Source organism: Dendrobates tinctorius, unplaced genomic scaffold (genome assembly GCF_039654945.1).
Source record: "Dendrobates tinctorius isolate UK_male_01 unplaced genomic scaffold, ASM3965494v1 ptg000069l, whole genome shotgun sequence".
Taxonomy (NCBI): domain Eukaryota; kingdom Metazoa; phylum Chordata; class Amphibia; order Anura; family Dendrobatidae; genus Dendrobates; species Dendrobates tinctorius.
This window is the reverse complement of record NW_027361737.1, coordinates 22,511,676-22,533,965: the sequence shown is the minus strand read 5'-3', so window position 1 is coordinate 22,533,965 and position 22,290 is coordinate 22,511,676. Positions and strand designations below refer to the sequence as shown.

The 22,290-nt window shown below is 44.2% G+C and overlaps 1 protein-coding gene across 1 annotated transcript in view; it reads right to left on the bottom strand.

The window, feature by feature from the left end:
* Positions 1–22,290, bottom strand: part of STK25 (serine/threonine kinase 25) — a 57,582-nt gene that overhangs the window by 14,192 nt on the left and 21,100 nt on the right. The window lies entirely within an intron of this gene.

Genomic DNA, 22,290 nt, shown 5'->3' with positions numbered 1-22,290 from the left:
AGGGTTTCTTTCAGGCATTTTTTGAGTGGCTCCGTTCCTGCAAACGTCTGAAAAATCGCTGACCAGACTATTTCTACTTAAGAATGAATTTGCTGTTATGTTAAAAGAAGAGATCAGATCATTCTTCAGGTTTTCTGCTAAAAAAAAAAAAAATGCCTACAAGTCAATGGGAAGGCTACCGAAACTCCGGAAGATGCCTGGGCATTTGTTGGAATCTATCTGAATGGCCTCTGATTGTATCTATAAGGGTATGTGCACACATACAGTCATATGTAAAAGTTTGGGCACCCCTATTAATGTTAACCTTTTTTCTTTATAACAATTTTGTTTTTTGCAACAGCTATTTCAGTTTCATATATCTAATAACTGATGGACTCAGTTATATTTCTGGATTCAAATGAGGTTTATTGTACTAACAGAAAATGTGCAGTCTGCATTTAAACAAAATTTGACCAGTGCAAAAGTATGGGCACCCTTATCATTTTCTTGATTTGAACACTCCTAACTACTTTTTACTGACTTCCTGAAGCACTAAATTGGTTTTGTAACCTCATTGAGCTTTGAACTTCATAGCCAGGTGTATCAAATCATGAGAAAAGGTATTTAGGCTGTGTGCACACGATGCGTTTTTTTAAGCGTTTCCGCAGCGTTTGAGCCGGCTCAGACGCTGCAGAAACGCTTAAAAGATGCATCAAATTAATTTGCATGCGTTTTTGGCTTTCTGTGCCAATGCATGCGTTTTTAACCGCTCAGGAATCGCTTAGCGGCTAAAAACGCAGCATGCTCATTAATTTCCGCATTGCTGAGCGTTTTTAGCCTTCCCCAATGATCCCAGAAAACGCGTGAAAAATCGCGCAAAAAACGCGCGGAAAAAGACGCGCGATTTCTGGGAAGGGGATCCTTTTCCTGAGCGTTTAAAAACGCTAGCGTGTGCACATAGCCTTAAAGTGGCCACTTGCAAGTAGTTCTATTTGATTCTCCTATGAAGAGTGGCATCATGGGCTCCTCAAAACAACTCTCAAATGATCTGAAAACAAAGATTACTCAACATAGCTTTTCAGGGGAAGGATACAAAAAGTTGTCTCAGAGATTTAACCAGTCAGTTTCCACTGTGAGGAACATAGTAAGGAAATGGAAGAACACAGGTACAGTTCTTCTTAAGCCCTGAAGTGGCAGGCCAAGAAAAATATCAGAAAGGCAGAGAAGAAGAATGGTGAGAACAGTCAAGGACAATCCACAGACCACCTCCAAAGACCTGCAGCATCATCTTGCTGCAGATGGTGTCACTGTGCATCGGTCAACAATACAGCGCACTTTGCACAAGGAGAAGCTGTATGGGAGAGTGATGCGAAAGAAGCCGTTTCTGCAAGCACGCCACAAACCGAGTCGCCTGAGGTATGCAAAAGCACATTTGGACAAGCCAGTTACATTTTGGAAGAAGGTCCTGTGGACTGATGAAACAAAGATTGAGTTGTTTGGTCATACAAAAAGGCGTTATGCATGGAGGCTAAAAAACACAGCATTCCAAGAAAAACACTTGCTACCCACAGTAAAATTTGGTGGAGGTTCCATCATGCTTTGGGCCTGTGTGGCCAATGCCGGCACCGGGAATCTTGTTAAAGTTGAGGGTCGCATGGATTCAACTCAGTATCAGCAGATTCTTGACAATAATGTGCAAGAATCAGTGACGAAGTTGAAGTTACGCAGGGGATGGATATTTCAGCAAGACAATGATCCAAGACACCGCTCCAAATCTACTCAGGCATTCATGCAGAGGAACAATTACAATGTTCTGGAATGGCCATCCCAGTCCCCAGACCTGAATATCATTGAACAACTGTGGGATGATTTGAAGCGGGCTGTCCATGCTCGGCGACCATCAAACTTAACTGAACTGGAATTGTTTTGTAAACAGGAATGGTCACAAATACCTTCATCCAGGATCCAGGAACTCATTAATAGCTGCAGGAAGCGACTAGAGGCTGTTATTTTTGCAAAAGGAGGATCTACGAAATATTAATGTCACTTTTATGTTGAGGCGCCCATACTTTTGCACCGGTCAAATTTTGTTAAAATGCAAATTGCACATTTTCTGTTAGTACAATAAACCTCATTTGAATCCAGAAATATAACTGAGTCCATCAGTTATTAGATATATGAAAATGAAATAGCTGTTGCAAAAACCAAAATTGTTATAAAGAAAAAAGGTTAACATTAATAGGGGTGCCCAAACTTTAACATATGACTGTAGTTTTTTTGTCTCTGCGGATTTTGTAGAGAGTTTTGCCTGTGGTTTAGCTCTGCGGTTTTACACCTCATAATGGATGAGGTGTAAAACTGCAGTGTTTCTGCACCAAACAATTGACATGCTGCGTTTTGAAAACCGCGCGGAAAAAAACGCAGCATGTCCACACCTTTTTTTTTATTTCCATAGGAAATAAAGGTACTGTACAACGCAGCAGAATCTGCTGCGTTTCTGCAGAGCCAAAACCGCTGCGGAAACGCAGCAGAAACCGCAAAGTGTGCACATACCCTAAGGTGTCGCCTTTGATGTGGTCACTTAATTTATAGTTACTGGTCTAGGCTGTTAACACGGAACTTTTATATAGCTCCGCAGCATATGTGGTCTTTTGGGTAACGTATCTCATGCTAGTAGCTTTAGGGCCTACTAGGGCTATAAGAGGGTCAGTCTTCATTGTGTGGGGGCACCATTTGCATTACAAGTGTGCCAACCTCCGTCGTCAGGCAGGGTGTCTCCTATGAGGGATTTATAGGGCAGTTCGGTGTGCGGTTACTAACAATTATTGGATACTTATTCTCTGTCCTCATAACACCCTTACTCACCCTCATAAAGAGACATTAGACAGACCTATACATTGTTTTTCCAGATTTTTTATATATTATTTTAGTTTTGTTATACAGACATTTTTATTGCATATCCAATAAAATTGTTAGGATCATGCTCACATGAGTAACAGAGGAGGGCAAGCACTACCAAGGAGAGAAGCCGCCCCTGTACCCAACGGGTTCCTGTATAGACTAGAAAAGAAACTAGCCGCACAACTTAATACACCTCCTCTGACCTGGCTACCCAAAAAGGCATTGAGGGCTTTCTCGTATCTCCTGGGTCCCCAAGTGTTGGCCACAACATGAATCCAACAAAGGTGGAGCAAAGCATGCAGGGAGACACAAAAACCCAGGGTGAGAAACTAAAGCACCTTCACAAAGGATAGACAGGGATAAATAAGGCAAACCAAAAATAAAACAAAATAAGTGAAACCTCCCAGAACCCCAAACGTGGAGAAGAAGGCAAAGTTGCTGGGGAGGAAAGCTCACATTACTGCAGCAGGAAAAACAAGTGGGGCTTACCGGACAAGGTAAACCACTAGCTGAGGAGCTGGAACTCCATACACTAATCTATATGGAACAATAGACAGCAAGTGATGTAAGTGAAACAATGGCGGATCTTAATAGGGGCGGATGGGGCGGTCGCCCCGGGCCCAAGGTTTTTTGGGGGCCCAGGGGCAGGGGCAGGGGTGGGCTGGGCCGGGTGGCAGAGAGGCAAATGCCCCCCGGACCGCTCCCCCAGCACCTGTACAGGGCCAGCCGTGCCCTGTGCTGTGACGCCGCCGGCAGCAGACAGCCGCCCGCGTCACATTCTATGAGGGGCCGGGAGCTGTGCACGGCCGTCACCTTGACGGCTGCTCAACTCCGGCTGTACTTCCGGGTCAGATGTCGGGCGTGCGCGATGACGTCATCGTGCACGCGCCGACATGTCCCGGAGGATGCTGAAAGCAGAGGCGCTGCTGGGGAGCGAGCCGGCTGTGAGGTAAGTATGGGGAACTTTTTTTATCTTTTTTTATTTATAAAATGAATTAAATGGGGGAGGGGGTGAGTGGGGGCTGTACACAATGAAGGGGGGGTGACTGGGGCCTGTATATGATGAAGGGGGGGTGACTGGGGGCTGTATATGATGAAGGGGGGGTGACTGGGGGCTGTATATGATGAAGGGGGGGTGACTGGGGGCTGTATATGATGAAGGGGGTGACTGGGGGCTGTATATGATGAAGGGGGGGTGACTGGAGGCTGTATATGATGAAGGGGGGTGACTGGGGGCTGTATATGATGAAGGGGGGGTGACTGGGGCCTGTATATGATGAAGGGGGGGTGACTGGGGGCTGTATATGATGAAGGGGGGTGACTGGGGGCTGTATATGATGAAGGGGGGGTGACTGGGGTTGTACAGGATGAAGGGGGTGAGTGGGGGCTTCACAGGATGAAGGGGGGATGAGTGGGGGCTTCACATGATGAAGGGGGGATGAGTGGGGGCTTCACATGATGAAGTGGGGTGAGTGGGGCTGCACATGATGAAGGGGGGGTAAGTGGGACTGCACATGATGAATTAAGGGGTAAGTGGGACTGCACATGATGAATTGGGGGTAAGTGGGACTGAACATGATGAATTGGGGGTAAGAGGGACTGCACATGATGAATTGGGGGTAAGGGGGACTGCACATGATGAATTGGGGGTAAGGGGGACTGCACATGATGAATTGGGGGTAAGGGGGACTGCACATGATGTGGGGGTAAAATTAACTGCACATGATGATGGGGGAGTGGGGCTGCACAAGAAGTTGGGGGGGAAGGGGACTGCACATGATAAAATGGAAGGGGGGATAAGGGGCTGCAAATGATGAAGCAGCACTGAAGATGAAGTGAGTGGGTGATAGGGGACTGCAATGGATGAAGTAAGGGGACTTCAAATTAAAGTGGGGACATTAAAGTGGATCCCCTATGGCCAGGATCACGTTGGGCGATTTTGTGCGTATTGGCCGTAGGCCTACAGCTTATGTGCAACGTCTTTTTAGGCCATGTCCACACGTGGTGGAATGGTGGCGGGTTTTCCGTATGGACCCGCAGCAAACCAAGTGCTGCGGTCCGTACGGCTGTCAATTCCCGCACGGGGACCGCAGCGCTTAGGTTGGAAGGTTGGTACAGGGGCCCAGGTTTTATGAACAGCCCCGGGCCCATAGTCCACTTAATCCGCCACTGAAGTGAAAGGTGAACATATAAAAGCCATCCCAAAATGTGGTAGGACAGAGCCAAAATGGAAAACATCTGGAGAGAAGCCAACCAAGAAATCTAAACCAAGACAAAAGAATTCATCTGCATTTGGACAAAGACAAACAAGACTGTAGCCCAGCAGAGTGGGAAACCAACCATGCAGCAGAAGGTTACCAGATGGAAACCGAGCCGTGACAAAAATTTAGCTTTTAATTGTAGTATTATTTCTATGAGCTTCTCTTCTGTACACTATATCTATATAATTTGGTAATACACATGGAAGCATCAAAAGCTGAGAAAGTTTAGCACAACTAACTCCGCATTACGCAGAAATTGTGCGACTTTTCAAAGCGACTTATGACAAAATACTGGCGTAATCACTTTGATCATTTGTCATCATGCTCATAGTAGTAGTTTTTGCAGAATTTCTACGATGTAAAGTAGCCCTTAGGCTAGGATAACACTGGTGTTTAAAGGGGTGTTCAACGTTTGAGAGCAACATAAGCAGTCTGTGTCAGTTTTAACTACAAAATTATGACAGCGCCCGGTGGGCATGCTGTCAAGATTCTGGTGAAATACCTGGTGACAGACACTGAACAGTGGAGACAGCAATTTCAGCCAACAGCACACAGAATGTTCACTAGGATGCACGTTCCAAGAGTCCCAGGATCCAATAGGGACCATAACTTACAGGAAAAATGAAAGCGGAACAGCATCCAATCCAGGTGAAGAAATAGTTTAATCAGCCATTAATACAACGTTTCGACCATATCGTGGTCTTTTTCAAGTACTGAACAGTGAACGGACAGGTGATGTATGGCAATCGTACTCTGTTTACAGTACCTCCATTCCCAGGAGACACTCGGTCTGCGCCAGACAGCAGTGAGTTTTCTTTAATCGATGAGCACAACACCGTACACCACACAGGAGAGAACGAACTAGCATCTGCCATCAGGGCGCTAGTTCAGCACTTGAATCGCCCAGGCAGGTCAGCCGACACCAGGACATTATCTCAATCAGCTAGCCTACATAAAGACGCGTTTTTCTGCGGAATTAGCCCATTGGAGGCACACATAGACCTAGAAACAAAACAAAAAATTTGGAATAATGACTACGTGGATATATGGTCGCTTCTATCAGCAGACCAACAGACCGTGGATAAGGAGAGGAGGACAGGCGAATGGTCATACGATAGAAATAGGGAAAAAATAGCCCATACAATGAACAACTAGCTACAGGCCTTCGCAGTCCTCAGCTGCATTATGGGTCAAAAACATCCAGAACGCTGCTCCGAGTTATTTATTTATCAGAATTTAATATACAACTCATACAAATCTCATGGCGGTTTCGCATGGAGGCGCTATGACGAGGAGTTCCGTAGGTGGCTAGCCCTGCAACCAGATTTAGGCTGGGGAGTAAAAGCAACATGTCTGGCTACGACTAATGCTTTCACAAAAACATCCCCCCCTTTTCATCAACGGCCACTAGTTTCTCAACAGCCACAGGCCAGAACTCAGTGATCGTACGGAGACCAGGGGCCTGCTTGTTATTTAATGAGGGAAATTGCCGCTTCCAGGCGTCATGTAGATATGAGGCACAACTGCTCAGCCTGCGGAGGGGGACACCCAAGTGCAAGGTGTACCCGCCAAGCAAACAAACCGCCTACAAGGCAGAACCCCGGTGAACGTAGCAACGATGGACCCATGGCTAAGTCTATACCCCAATAAAGAATCCACACAGCAGCTGTATTACAGCTTTAAATATGTTTTTTCATCCCCTATAAATCGAGTCAAACACCAACAATAGCCAATAATCTAAAGTCAGCATGTGAATTCCCCGAGATCTTAAAAGAAAAAATCTCAAAAGAGGTAGAGATGAGTAGAATAGCGGGCCCTTTTAAATTGCCGCCATTCAAAAACTTCAGAATCTCGCCGTCACCTCTCACACCGAAGAGGCGAGTCGGTCAACCATGCTATTCTTCCAGAGGAGGCATCTGTCACTTATGCTTCTTTTGACAAGGCGGTAGAACTCGTACGCACAGCCGGGCCCGGTGCCCTCCTAGCAAAATCAGATATTGAGTCTGAATTTGGCTTACTACCTGTTCATCCCGAATGCTTCCACTTGTTAGGTTGCAAGGTGGACCAGCTATTTTACTTTGACATGTGCTTACCGATGGGTTGCTCCATTTCGTGTCACTATTTCGAGCTTTTTAGCACATTCTTGGACTGGGTAGTCCGCTTCGAAACAGGCAGCGATTCAACAATTCACTACCTCGATGATTTTTTGTTTGTTGGTCCAAATTACACTAAACTCTGCACCTTCCTCCTGGAAAAATTTCAATTTATCTCTCAAAAATTCGGTGTTCCACTATCCCCCAAAAAATACAGTCATATGTTAAAGTTTGGGCACCCCTATTAATGTTAACCTTTTTTCTTTATAACAATTTTGGTTTTTGCAACAGCTATTTCAGTTTCATATATATATAATAACTGATGGACTCAGTTATATTTCTGGATTCAAATGCGGTTTATTGTACTAACAGAAAATGTGCAATCTGCATTTAAACAAAATTTGACTGGTGCAAAAGTATGGGCACCCTTATCCTTTTCTTGATTTGAATACTCCTAACTACTTTTTACTGACTTCCTGAAGCACTAAATTGGTTTTGTAACCTCATTGAGCTTTGAACTTCATAGCCAGGTGTATCAAATTATGAGAAAAGGTATTTAAGGTGGCCACTTGCAAGTAGTTCTCCTATTTGATTCTCCTATGAAGAGTGGCATCATGGGCTCCTCAAAACAACTCTCAAATGATCTGAAAACAAAGATTATTCAACATAGCTTTTCAGGGGAAGGATACAAAAAGTTGTCTCAGAGATTTAACCTGTCAGTTTCCACTGTGAGGAACATAGTAAGGAAATGGAAGAACACAGGTACAGTTCTTGTTAAGCCCAGAAATGGCAGGCCAAGAAAAATATCAGAAAGGCAGAGAAGAAGAATGGTGAGAACAGTCAAGGACAATCCACAGACCACCTCCAAAGACCTGCAGCATCATCTTGCTGCAGATGGTGTCACTGTGCATCGGTCAACAATGCAGCGCACTTTGCACAAGGAGACGCTGTATGGGAGAGTGATGCGAAAGAAGCCATTTCTGCAAGCACGCCACAAACAGAGTCGCCTGAGGTATGCAAAAGCACATTTTGACAAGCCAGTTACATTTTGGAAGAAGGTCCTGTGGACTGAATGAAACAAAGATTGAGTTGTTTGGTCATACAAAAAGGCGTTATGCATGGAGGCTAAAAAACACAGCATTCCAAGAAAAACACTTGCTACCCACAGTAAAATTTGGTGGAGGTTCCATCATGCTTTGGGCCTGTGTGGCCAATGCCGGCACCGGGAATCTTGTTAAAGTTGAGGGTCGCATGGATTCAACTCAGTATCAGCAGATTCTTGACAATAATGTGCAAGAATCAGTGACGAAGTTGAAGTTACGCAGGGGATGGATATTTCAGCAAGACAATGATCCAAGACACCGCTCCAAATCTACTCAGGCATTCATGCAGAGGAACAATTACAATGTTCTGGAATGGCCATCCCAGTCCCCAGACCTGAATATCATTGAACATCTGTGGGATGATTTGAAGCGGGCTGTCCATGCTCGGCGTCCATCAAACTTAACTGAACTGGAATTGTTTTGTAAACAGGAATGGTCACAAATACCTTCATCCAGGATCCAGGAACTCAATAATAGCTACAGGAAGTGACTAGAGGCTGTTATTTTTGCAAAAGGAGGATCTACGAAATATTAATGTCACTTTTATGTTGAGGTGCCCATACTTTTGCATCGGTCAAATTTTGTTTAAATGCAGATTGCACATTTTCTGTTAGTACAATAAACCTCATTTGAATCCAGAAATATAACTGAGTCCATCAGTTTTTAGATATATGAAACTGAAATAGCTGTTGCAAAAAACAAAATTATTATAAAGAAAAAAGGTTAACATTAATAGGGGTGCCCAAACTTTAACATATGACTGTACACTTGGTCCATGCAATGTGCTGCATTTTCTTGGCACTGAGATAGACACCAATGCAATGGTTTTTCGCCTGCCAGCCGATAAAATGCAAAAAACCCTGCACATGGTTGAAAGTTTCTGCGAAGTTAAAAAAGTCACTCTTCAACAGATGCAGTCTCTGCTCGGTTTACTCAATTTCGCTTGCAGTGTACTGCCGGCCGGCAGAGCCTTCACTTGCCGATTATCGCTAACAACAATGGGCATTATCAACCCTAGCCATAGAATTAGAGTCACCCATTCCTTGAAAGCAGACTTACCATTTTGGAGTACATTACTAAAATCCTACAATGGTCATACGTGCGTCATGGCACCAGAAATGCTGAGCAAGGATCTAGGGCTAGCAGTGGGGGGAAGCGTCAGTGTTGGTTTCGCAGCTATCTACAAAAACCAATGGCTACTTGGCAGGTTTATGGTAAAGCGTGGGAGGATTGGTGCTTGTTAATTCAGGGTAGGCCATTCGATAGATGGGATCGTGCGAGATGCGAGCTATTAGTAAAATTTTTAAACATGCTCAGGAAAAGAGGCGCCTCGGGTGCATCAGCGCAACACAGCTTATCGAGCATAGCCGTTTTCTTCCAGCTATTGGGATGGGCGGATGTAACTAAACACTTTCTCATCAAACAAGCCGTTAAAGGCTGGAAAAGACTTCAACCTAGTCAAGAATGTCATCGCCCTATTTTGTTGAGTCTATTGCAAAATATCATAGCAGTTTCTTCATCGGTGTGCAAGTCACAATTCGAAGCGGCACTGGTATCTACAGCTTTCACTACCGCCTTTTTCGAGGCACTTCGCATTAGCGAATTAGTGCCACGGCCAAAAAAATGCGTCGTAAGGCGGCTTAGTCAATGAAGATCTTGTCGTATGCAACACCCTGCGCATTCGCGTACAGAAATCCAAATGCGATCCCACCGTCAGGGGTAAGTGGGTCGTGGTAAACTCATCAGATGGCCCAGTATGCCCACTAAAACTAGTCACACGCTATGCGACTTTAAGACACGAAAGCAAATTCTTCCTCACACACGGACGGGTCCCCCCTTACCAAGTATCAGTTTCACGCAATTTTTAAACAGTGCCTTGAAAAAGTCAGCGTTAATCCAGCAGAATACGGGACGCATTCCTTTAGACTTGGGGCCGCCACCGAAGCAGCTAGAGCAGGAGTATCCGAGGCCGAAGTGCAGAGAATGGGTCGGTGGAAATCCTCATGCTTCGCTAGGTAACACCTGATTTGCTCAACTAACATCTTGCCTTTTGCAGGCGTCCGTATGCCCACAGTTTGGATAGTCATGAATACTACAATAGATAATTACTACTTGTTGGGTATATATGGACATTTTGTACCGTATATACTCGAGTATAAGTCGATCCGAGTATAAGTCGACCCCCCTAATTTTGCCACAAAAAACTGGGAGAACTTATTGACTCGAGTATAAGTCTAGGGTGGGAAATGCTCCATAGATTATTCCCCCATATGCTGCCCCCATAAGAAGCTCCTTAGATTATGCCCCCCATATGCTGCCCCCATAAGAAGCTCCTTAGATTATGCCCCCCATATGCTGCCCCCATAAGAAGCTCCTTAGATTATGCCCTCCATATGCTGCCCCCATAAGAAGCTCCTTAGATTATGCCCCCCATATGCTGCCCCCATATGCTGCCCCCATGCTGCTGCTGCATGTAAAAATAAAAAAATGATATACTCACCTCTCCGTCGCTGGGTGTCAGATTCTCACCTGTCCTGCGTCCATGGCTGCTCCCCGCTATCTGCAACGTCATCAGTCAGTGACGTTCAGACTGCAGGGGGCGCGGCGCGCACTAACCACGTCACCGCGCTCTCTGCTGTCTGAAGTCACTGACCGATGACAGACATCGACAGCAGCAAGCAGCCATGGACGCAGGACAGGTGAGTATCGCTATACTTACCCGTCCTGACGCTGTGTCTTGAGCCCCCAGCTTCTCCGCGCTCTCGCTTCCTGCCTTCAGCGGTCACGTGGTGCCGCTCATTAAAACTCATGAATATGCGCATATTCATGAGTTTTAATGAGCGGCACCACGTGACCGCTGAAGGCAGGAAGAGAGAGCACGGGGAGAAGCTGGGGGCTCAAGACACAGCGTCAGGACGGGTAAGTATGACCTGACACCCCCGCTCCCCCTCCTCCTCCGACCCCCCGGTGTATATGACTCGAATATAAGACGAGAGGGGGACTTTCAGCCCAATTATTTGGGCTGAAAATCTCGACTTATATTCGAGTATATACGGTAATTCTTAATGTACTTATGTGCAGTTTTGGCTACTTGGGCCCCTGTGTCCTTATTCATTGTTTTTATTATTTTTATGGCTCTTCATCACGTTGTATTTGTACCTTGCCTCACTATGTGAAATAAAGCAATTTTATTAGGACCATTAGTTGTTGTTTGGATTCGCCCTCCCCCCGTGTGCAAATGTGTAACAGCAAGATACGGCATCATGGTTTGCCACCACCAACTGGAAGGAGATAGCTCAGCACTTTTGAGGCCAGACGGAATTCACCTCACAGACATCGGGCTTGACATATTCATGTCCGGCTTGCAGGATGGAGTCGAACAGACCCTAATACTGATGGTTGGGGTGTGAGTCCTGTGTAGGTCATACACATGATCCTCCTTGGCGGTAATGCGGAGAGGGGCAAAGGTTCGTAACCCTCATTGGCCGGCTCGCATGTCTTTTGTAGACAGGGCCTTCGGCAATGAGCCCGTTATGAAATGTAATTGCCTTTCTCTGCGCATGTAATTTAATAAACTGTGACCGACCTGTTTCAACCCATCTAGGTCTCTCCGTGTCTCATTACGGGATTGGTGGGAGGGGGGGCACTGTTTACGACACACGGGTCTCCGTAGTCTGCTAGGCACGGCATTGCTTAAGGAGTGTGCCTCTGACTGTGGAGCCCCTATACTGAAAGCTGGAGGGATGCAATGTAGTGCCAATTCCCCCCTCCCTCTACTCCCCAGGTGATGCACAAGTGGGTCGGATGCCCCGACTGACCAATGGGCGCCATGGGGATGGGGCGCCCGCCACACCCATAAGGGTTAAATCCGGGTCAGTCCCTTCCTCTTTCTTCTCGGATGACCCCTGGAAGCGTGCCCTAAAAACGCATTTGTTCAGACTAGCCTATCGCCTCAACGCATTAACCTAAATATCCCTTTGTGGCTCATTCAAAATTTTTTTTACCATAATCAGGTTCCTCACATCATGTTCTCACATGCATTATGCATTTAATAGCCCTGTGTGTCTGTACTGTTACTTATTTAGACTGTTAACTGGTTCATGCAGCATCACAGGAACACCCGATTCTTACACTATGGCTGGTCCAAACAATAAAAGCAATTGTTACCATCCACCTTTCATGTCTCCCCTTTTTCCTTATAGATTGTAAGCTTTCGAGCAGGACCCTCATTTCTCTTGGTATCTGTTTTGATGTATGTGTTTATTGGTATGCTGTAATGTCTATTGTCTGTAGAAGTCCCCTCTATGATGTAAAGTGCTGCAGAATATGTTGGCACTATAGAAATAAAATTATTATTATCATTATTATTATCAACTATTATCCAACCTCTGCACCATCTTGGCAAACAGCAGATCTGAGGGAATGCTGGACCCCCACAAATCTGATATTAATGACCTAACAAAGGGATAGGTCATCAATATTTTCATCCTCGAAAACCTTTTTAAGCCCCACTTGCTCATACCATATATTAATATAATATACACTGCTCAAAAAAATAAAGGGAGCACTCAAATAACACATCCTAGATCTGAATGAATGAAATATTCTCATTGAGTACTTTGTTCTGTACAACGTTGAATGTGCTGACAACAAAATCACACAAAAATTATCATTGGAAATCAAATTTATTAACCAATGGAGGACTGGATTTGGAGTCACCCCCAAAATTTAAATGGAATGTAATGTCCTTAAAACAAGTCAAAATGAGGCTCAGTAGTGTGAGTGGCCTCCACGTGTTTGTATGACCTCCCTACGGTACAATGCCTGGGCATGCTCCTGATGAGGTTGTGGATGGTCTCCTGAGGGATCTCCTCCCAGATCTGGACTAAAGCATCCGCCAACTCCTGGACAGTCTGTGGTGTAATGTGACGTTGGTGGATGGAGCGAGACATGATGTCCCAGATGTGATCAATCGGATTCAGGTCTGGGGAACGGGCGGGCCAGTCCATAGCTTCAATGCCTTCATCTTGCAGGAACTGCTGACACACTCCAGCCACATGAGGTCTGGCATTGTCCTGCATTAGGAAGAACCCAGGGCCAACCGCACCAGCATATGGTCTCCCAAGGGGTCTGAGGCTCTCATCTCGGTACCTAATGGCAGTCAGGCTACCTCTGGCGAGCACATGGAGGGCAGTGCGGCCCTCCAAAGAAATGCCACCCCACACCACTACTGACCCACTGCCAAACCGGTCATGCTGAAGGATGTTGCAGGTAGCAGATCGCTCTCCACGGTGTCTCCAGACTCTGTCACGTCTGCAACATGTGCTCAATGTGACCCTGGATTCATCTGTGATGAGCACAGGGAGCCAGTGGCGAATTTGCCAATCCTGGTGTTCTGTGGCAAATGCCAAGCGTCCTGCACGGTGTTGGACTGTGAGCACAACCCTCATCAGTGGACATCGGGCCCTCATACTGTACCATCCTCATGGAGTCAGTTTCTACTGTAACCATTTGTGCAGACTCATGCACATTTGTGGCCTGCTGGAGGTCATTTTGCAGGGCTCTGGCAGTACTCCTCCTGTTCCACCTTGCACAAAGGCGGAGGTAGCGATCCTGCTGCTGGGTTGTTGCCCTCCTACGGCCCCCTCCACGTCTCCTGGAGTACTGGCCTGTCTCCTGGTAGTGCCTCCAGCCTCTGGACACTACACTGACAGACACAGCAAACCTTCTTGCCAAAGCTCGCATTGATGGGCCATCCTGGATGAGCTGCACTACTTGAGCCACTTGTGTGGGTTGTAGAGTCCTTCTCATGCTACCACGAGTGTGAAAGCACAACAAACATTTAAAAATAACCAAAACATCAGTCAGAAAGCATTGGTACTGAGAGGTGGTCTGTGGTCCCCACCTGCAGAACCACTCCTTTATTGAGTGTGTCTTGATAATTGCCAATAATTTCCATCTGTTGTCTATTCCATTTGCACAACAGCATGTGAAATTGATTGTCAATCAGTGTTGCTTCCTAAGTGGACAGTTTGATTTCACAGAAGTGTGATTGACTTGGAGTTACATTGTGTTGATTGGATTGCACTTACAGCCGTTGCTCACAGTATGGTGAGAACATCTAGAGAGAGACGTGAATAGAACGGATAAAAAACAAACAATAGTTTATTAGAGATTAAAAAAGCATACAATATACAAATTTGTAAGCCATTAGGATGCACAATGCTGAGACAAAAAGATTATTATATTGCACAGTTGTATCCTAAAAATGTACGTCCCCTGCACAAATGTACCTTCTTTCACCATTCACCATTGATACAGTGCCTTGCAAAAGTATTCGGCCCCCTGGAACTTTTCAAACTTTTCCCACATATCATGCTCCAAACATAAAGATACCAAATTTTTTGGTGAAGAATCAATAAAAAGTGGGACACAGTTGTGAAGTTGATCAAAATTTATTGGTTATTTTAAATTTTTTTGGAAATTCAAAAAATGAAAACTTGGGCGTGCAATATTATTCGGCCCCTTTACGGGTCCAAGACCCGTTGAAGCGCAGTTGGCGTGAAACGGCCATTGTCCACAGTTCACACATCTCTCCCGAGCCTATGCTTTTTATCTGAAAATAAATTCACTTCTTCAGAACGGTGAGTGCCATCCCTTTTTCATACAACGTGTCCTAAATGGCTAATGATAATAAATATAATCCACCTGTGTGTAATCAAGTCTCCGTATAAATGCACCTGCTCTATGATAGTCTCAGGGTTCTGTTTGAAGCACAGAGAGCATGATGAAGACCAAAGAACACAACAGGCAGGTCCGTGATACTGTTGTGGAGAAGTTTAATGCCAGATTTAGATGCAAAATGATTTCCAAAACTTTAAATATCCCAAGGAACACTGTACAAGCGATCATATTGAAATGGAAGGAGTATCATACCACTGCAAATCTACCAAAACCCGGCCATCCCTCTAAACTTTCATCTCAAACAAAGAGAAGACTGATCAGAGATGCAGCCAAGAGGCCCATGATCACTCTAGATGAACTGCAGAGATCTACAGCTGAAGTGGGACAGTCTGTCCATAGGACAACAATCAGTCGTACACTGCACAAATCTGGTCTTTATGGAAGAGTGGCAAAAAGAAAGCCATTTCTCAAAGATATCCATAAAAAGTGTAGTTTAAAGTTTGCAACAAGTCACCTGGGAGACACACCAAACATGTGGAAGAAGGTGCTCTGGTCAGATGAAACCAAAATCGAACTTTTTGGCAACAATGCCAAATGATATGTTTGGCGTAAAGGCAACACAGCTCATCACCCTGAACACACCATCCCCACTGTCAAGCATGGTGGTGGCAGTATCATGGTTTGGGCCTGCTTTTCTTCAGCAGGGACAGGGGAGATGGTTAAAATTGATGGGAAGATGGATGGAGCCAAATACAGGACCATTCTTGAAGAAAACCTGTTGGAGTCTGCAAAAGACCTGAGACTGGGACAGAGAGTTGTCTTCCAACAAAACAATGATCCCAAACATAAAGCTAAATCTACAATGGAATGGTTCACAAATAAACGTATCCAGGTGTTAGAGTGGCCAAGTCAAAGTTCAGACGTGAATCTAATCAAGAATCTGTGGAAAGAGCTGAAAACTGCTGTTCACAAACGATCTCCATCAAACCTCACTGAGCTCGAGCTGTTTGCCAAGGAAGAATGGGCAAGAATTTCAGTCTCTCGATGTACAAAACTGATAGAGACATACCCCAAGTGACTTGCAGCTGTAATCACAGAAAAAGGTGGCGCAACAAAGTATTCAGTTAAAGGGCCCGAATAATATTGCAAGCCCCACTTTTCATTTTTTGAATTTCCACAATAATTTAAAATAACCAATACATTTTGTTCAACTTCACAATTGTGTTCCACTTGTTGATGATTCTTCACCAAAAATTTACATTTTTATGTTTTTATCTTTATGTTTGAAGCATGATACGTGGGAAAAGGTTGAAAAATTCCAGGGGGCCGAATACTTTCGCAAAGCTCTGTATATGTATTCCAATTTTACACTTCTGCACTTTATTCCTGTTTTGGAACACACATATTTCATTTTAGAATGTTTTAACTTTCAAAATGAAGTACTTACCTCTTTTACACCTTTGTTGATGACTTCTCTTCCCATTGTCTGCATTGACCTAATAGATAATTATGTTGTCCTTACTAAGCAGTAGGCTTTTGGTCACATCACGATTCACTTATCTTCTGTGCATTAAATCACATTATTGGTAATTATATTTTATTGCACTTCATCATGTATATTTTCCTATTCAGGATACAAATCCAGCTCACCAGATACGGCATTCCAACATCGGAGCACGAGACCACTGTGTCAAAGCGCACAATCCAAGGCAAATGAGAAAAAACTTTATCCAGCTCCACGATGTAGTGAAAAATATTCTTTATTCACTCAATAGAAATGAGGTTTAAAAACCAGCATGAGTTACAAGGCATGCGATCGATCTACGCGTTTCGAGTGGCTAGGCACTCTTAATCATGATACGCAGCTTTGTCCATGGGTATTGCTTCAAGTGTCTCCGTGCACCCAGAGGCTTCCTTTCTCTATTTCACAAGAGGTTTTAAAGTAAGTGCTGGCATCATAAAAGACTTTCTTATTTGGCTATTTGACCATGGAAAATGAAGCTAGGCAGAATAAAGCTGCCAAACTGTTTGCTGGGTTTACCGCTGAATCTGCACATGTTTCAACAAGCTTGAATGTGGAGCTAGAGGATTTGTTAGCACTTATGCTAAAGGAAAATCGGATATGGTGGAATGTGAGTTCGTTAAGAAATTATAGAGATAAAAACATTATTCCAAGAGGACTTAGAGTTAAAAAAGTCCCTAGTACAGTGTACTCAGATGGGTTTGTACAGGAATGGAATAATATATTATCAGACTGCTCCTTGAAATCTCCCTAATCATAAGAAATGAAGAAATTCTCTTGCAAGATTTACAAAAACAAATTGATATCTTGAAATCAAATGTTCAAGATAAATTATCAAAAGAAGTTTATGAGGAATTTTTGCATAATACTACTATCAAGATTAATAAAACTGAGGAAAAGATTATGGATACTAAAAAACGAAAACTGGAGCGTGATTTATCTGATTATTCCAAAGAGCAGGTGTACGAATGGGGGAGATGGGAAAATGCTTATAAGTCTCCCAGGTCTATACTACGAAGACCTAAACGACACACCAGTGCTAATCAAACTCCCCGACAAGTGACTTTCAGTTCATCTGATGCTGAAACTTCGAATGGAGCTACATCAGACTCTGACATGGATGTGACGAGGCAGTCAAAAAACTCATATTACAAGAGAAACAGATCAAGAAAAAAAGAAGGAGAAAGGGAAGGAAGCATAGGAACATCAAGAATAACGCAAAGATATCATCTGAGGAATCCACGTTAGGTGACTTTGATGTTATTAATCTTTCATCATTGAGTCTAACTGCTGATCAACGTGAGTTACTTTCATTTGGACTTTCTTTTGTTCCTAGTTGTAATTTTAATCTTTTCTCCACAATATGTGATGTTAATAGATTTATTAGGAATATTACTTTGAAATTGCATTTTGAAGATAACCCTGATATTTTTGTGGAAAATTATGTGAATTTTGAAAATACTTATAGTAATTATTCCTTTCCAGAACAAATGTCTATTATCAATTTGCAGGCTTTACAAAATGAAAGCGTGCCAAATGTTGATATTGCTGCTTCTTTAGCAAAAGGCATGAGTATTCCTAATCCAAACTATTATCCGGTTAAAGCAAGGAGACCTGTGATGGATAGGTTTCAAAGTGCTGTTGAAAATTACCTAAGATTATTATCTGAAAAAACGCATGGTGTGAATTGTGCCTGCAGTAACTTGAGGCCATCCCTGAAAAAAGCATTGTTAGAACTGAAGGCAAATGAAAATATTATAATAAAGAATTCAGATAAGGGTGGATCGATTGTCCTTATGAATAGGGATGATTATGTGAACTGGGTTGAAAATATGCTTAATGACCCCATGATTTATAAACGTATTTTAGAGAATCCTTCTCATAATATCAAAGAGCGTATTTTTCAGATTATTAATGAAGGCTTTTGTATGGGTTTTATTACTATGAGAGAGAGGGATTATCTAAAGGTGTTAAATCCAGTTACACCAACGCTTTATGCGTTACCAGAAACCCATAAAAAAAGCTTTCCTCCACCCATGAGACCGATTTTATCAGGGATAGGATCTGTAAGTGAGAAACTAGGGGAATGGTTAGATCTGCTTGTACAACCCTTGGTTCAGAGGGTCCCTGGTTTTATTAGAGACAGTACAGAAGTATTAAATTCAATGGATGGTTTAATCTGGGACTCCAAATTCTCATGGATAACTACTGATGTTATTTCTCTTTACACATCGATTCCACACACAGTAGCAATTAGCGCATTAAAATTTCATCTACAAAAATATAGTAATTTCTCGTGTGACTTCCAGGATTTCATCTTGGATGTCACTTTTTTGTTGATTTCCAACAATTATTCTATATTCAATGAGAATTACTATACACAAGTAAATGGCGTATCCATGGGAGCTAAATATTCCCCTTCCCTAGCAAATCTCGTTATGAGTTGGTGGGAAGAAATGCATATCTACAATCTTGATAATCCTTACACTGATTGTATACAGTTTTACGGTAGATACATTGATGATATTGTCATCATTTGGAAATCAGATATAATAACAGTACAGAAGTTTGATGCGTATATCAATTGCAACTCTCTGAACCTAAAATTTCTAACACGACATGAAAAGACCACTACTGATTTTTTGGATTTAAATCTGACGGGCATACCTAACAAATCCGTTATTACTCGTACATATCGCAAGGAGACAGCTGGGAACACAATTCTCCATGCAAAAAGTCATCACCCCAGGCACACAATTAAGGGTATTCCTGTGGGTGAAATGACGCGTGCTAAGAGAAATTGTAGTTGTCCCTCTGATTATAAAAAATAAGTTTTTGACATTAGACAATGTTTGGGTAGGAGAGGTTATGATCGATGGAGTCTGGATAGGGCTGAAAAGATTGTTTCAAAAAAATCTCGTTTTAAAGACTCGCACAAACTGTACAAAAATTCTGCTAATCCTATAACAATGGTGTTACAATTTAGTAATCAGTTTTCCAATATTAAAAAAATAGTTGAGGATAACTTGGCAATTTTAAAAGAAGATCCAGATATTGAAAAAATAATAAAAAAAGGACTAAGGATAGTTTCCAGAAAAGCACCATCCACAAGTCCACAATCGGATTAGAGGTGGGGATTTAGAACCCGTGCTTAGGAATAGGGAGGCGTGGTGGATGTTCAAATTAAACACCAGTATGCCACGAGGCTTGAATAAAAGAAAAGATACCATGCTCTTTTATTAGACTAGCACTTATTAACCCTTTCCTCTTTGAAACATCTATCTTATCACATTTATAATGAATCTTCATGTTCTGATTAAACACATACTAAAATATGTGGAAATATGGCAGAGTTTTTTTGCTAGGTTTTTCATGGGGTATTTTTTGTGCACAGAACTGTATTTTCATGCCGTTTTTCGAATCTGCATGTTTAAAATACAAAAACCAAAATATTCGACATAGTTTTATGTTGTACAGTTACTTAAGAAATACTTCATTTATTTGGGAAAGTCTATGACAATAATCTTTCTATATATGCATTAGAACGGTTTTTTTCAGTGCATGAAGTTTTTTTTTTGTTTTTTTTTCAGATATAAACTAAAAATTAAATATAACAAAAAAAAAGTTTATGATAACGACTTTTCAATAAATGCATCAGAACGGATTTTTATGATTGGTGTATGATGGGGAATAAAAGAATTAAATGTTTTTTTGGCTGTGCATATAACGAAAAAAATCATATACACTGAAAAAAATTCTTTAGAACAGTGCAAATTGCTCTGTCCTGCACAGCCTGCATCCTAACCCTAGTTTTCCTCCTTCTCTTCCAGAGTCTGCTCCTGCCCTGTGTCCTCCTGGTGCCTGCCTTCCATCTCCCCTCCGCGCTCCTCAGTCCAGCTACCATCTCCACCTCCGCTCTCCTCAGCCCTGTAACCCCTTATCTGTTCCTTACCGCCTCCGTACCTCTCTTGCTCCTTTCCTGCTCTGTTCTTACCCGCTCCCTTCCACCCAGTCTCATCTCCGTTTTTTATGTTCTTTTTCCCTGAGATGACCCCTGGTCCTGGCATCCATGGTACTAGTGGTCCCTGAGCCTGCTCCCTAACGATCCCTGCAAAAGGGTTGGTCAAACCTGGTGCGCTTGCTCGGGGGAGTTTCGGTATCACGGGCCAGTGGGTCCACTCTTGGTACTCGCCGCCTCTGGCGTAAGCGTAATCAGGCCATGGACCCTGCCGGGGCCTCTGCCCAGAAGAAGCTGGTATTTTTGCGAGAGAACCAAACTCGCATCATGTCTTTCATGAAGACAATAGATTCCCGGTTGTCTGCCTTACAGGCCATGGATCCTGGGAATGCCTCCCAGTTAGCCAGCCTCCAGCAGGAGCTGATCCAGCAGCGCGATGCCCAGGCTCACATCCTGCCCTATATGGCCTCCGTGGATGACCGCCTGCTTTTCTTACAGTCGGCCTTCTCGCAGGTATCCTCCCGGGCCTCTGATTCTGCGTCTGCACCCTCTCCCCTTCTTGGTAAACCGCCTTGCTATGGCGGCGACCCCAAGCTGTGCTGGGGTTTTCTCAATCAGTGTCGCCTGCACTTTGAGTTGTTGCCCCAGCAGTACCCCACCGACCGGGCTAAGGTGGCATTTATAGTGTCCCATTTGGAAGGTGAGGCCCTTTCCTGGGTGAATCCTCTTTGAGAACGAGACGACCCCATTATGTCCAGTATTGTGACCTTTATGGACACCTTCCGGAGGGTCTTTGACGAGTCTGAGCGGCTCGCCTCCACCACGGAGTCCCTTTTTAACCTCCATCAGGGCACTCTCACGGTCGGACAATATGCCATATGCTTCCGCACCTTGTCCTCAGAGCTGGGGTGGAACAATGAGGCTTTGGTGGGGACCTTTTAGCGAGGACTGTCTGGCAAGATTAAAGACGAGCTCTCTGGACGGGATACTCCGGCCACCTTGGAGGACCTCATTTCACTTGCCACATGCATTTATTTGTGCTTTCAGGAACTCTCTCGAGAAGCTGCCAGGGAGAGGAGTCCTTTTAGGCCTCCTTCTTCAGGTCACAGACCACCCAGCCCTCGGCCTTCGGGCTTCTCCGGCAGTTCTGCACCGGAGCCTATGCAGGGAGACCGGGTTAAGACGGCGGAACAACGTCGGAGTGAGAGGTTAACACAGGGCCTGTGCTTATATTGCGGTGGTACATCTAATTTCCTGCGCTCATGTCCAGGGAGGCCGGGAAATGCCTCCACCTAGGTCAGGTAAGAGTGGACTCCCTAGGTGTGCCAGATTCCTCTCCTCCTCTTACTCTTTCTGCTCTGATTGTCCAGGGTCAGAGGTGTGGCTCTGAGGTGGCATATGTGGATTCGGGTGCGGCAGGCAACTTTATTAGGCTTAAGGAGGTGAAGAAATATCGGAGTCCCATGATCTCCTTAAAGTGCCCTGCATGATTGCCTCCGTGGATGGTAAACCCCTGCAAGAGTCCGTCTCTATGGTTACTGAGAAAGTGCTTCTGCAGATTGGGGCCCTGCATCGAAAGAAGATTGCCTTTTATGTTCTGCCCAACTTGTCGCATGTATTGCTTCTTGGCCTTCCTTGGCTTCGGACACACGAGCCCGTTTTGGATTGGCGTTCCGGTGAGATTCTCCGGTGGGGGCATCCGTGTCAAGAGAGATGCCTAGGGTCTGTCCGCCCGATCACCGCCTCTCAACCCTCTTCTGGTCCTGTGGGGTTGCCTCCCGCCTACTGG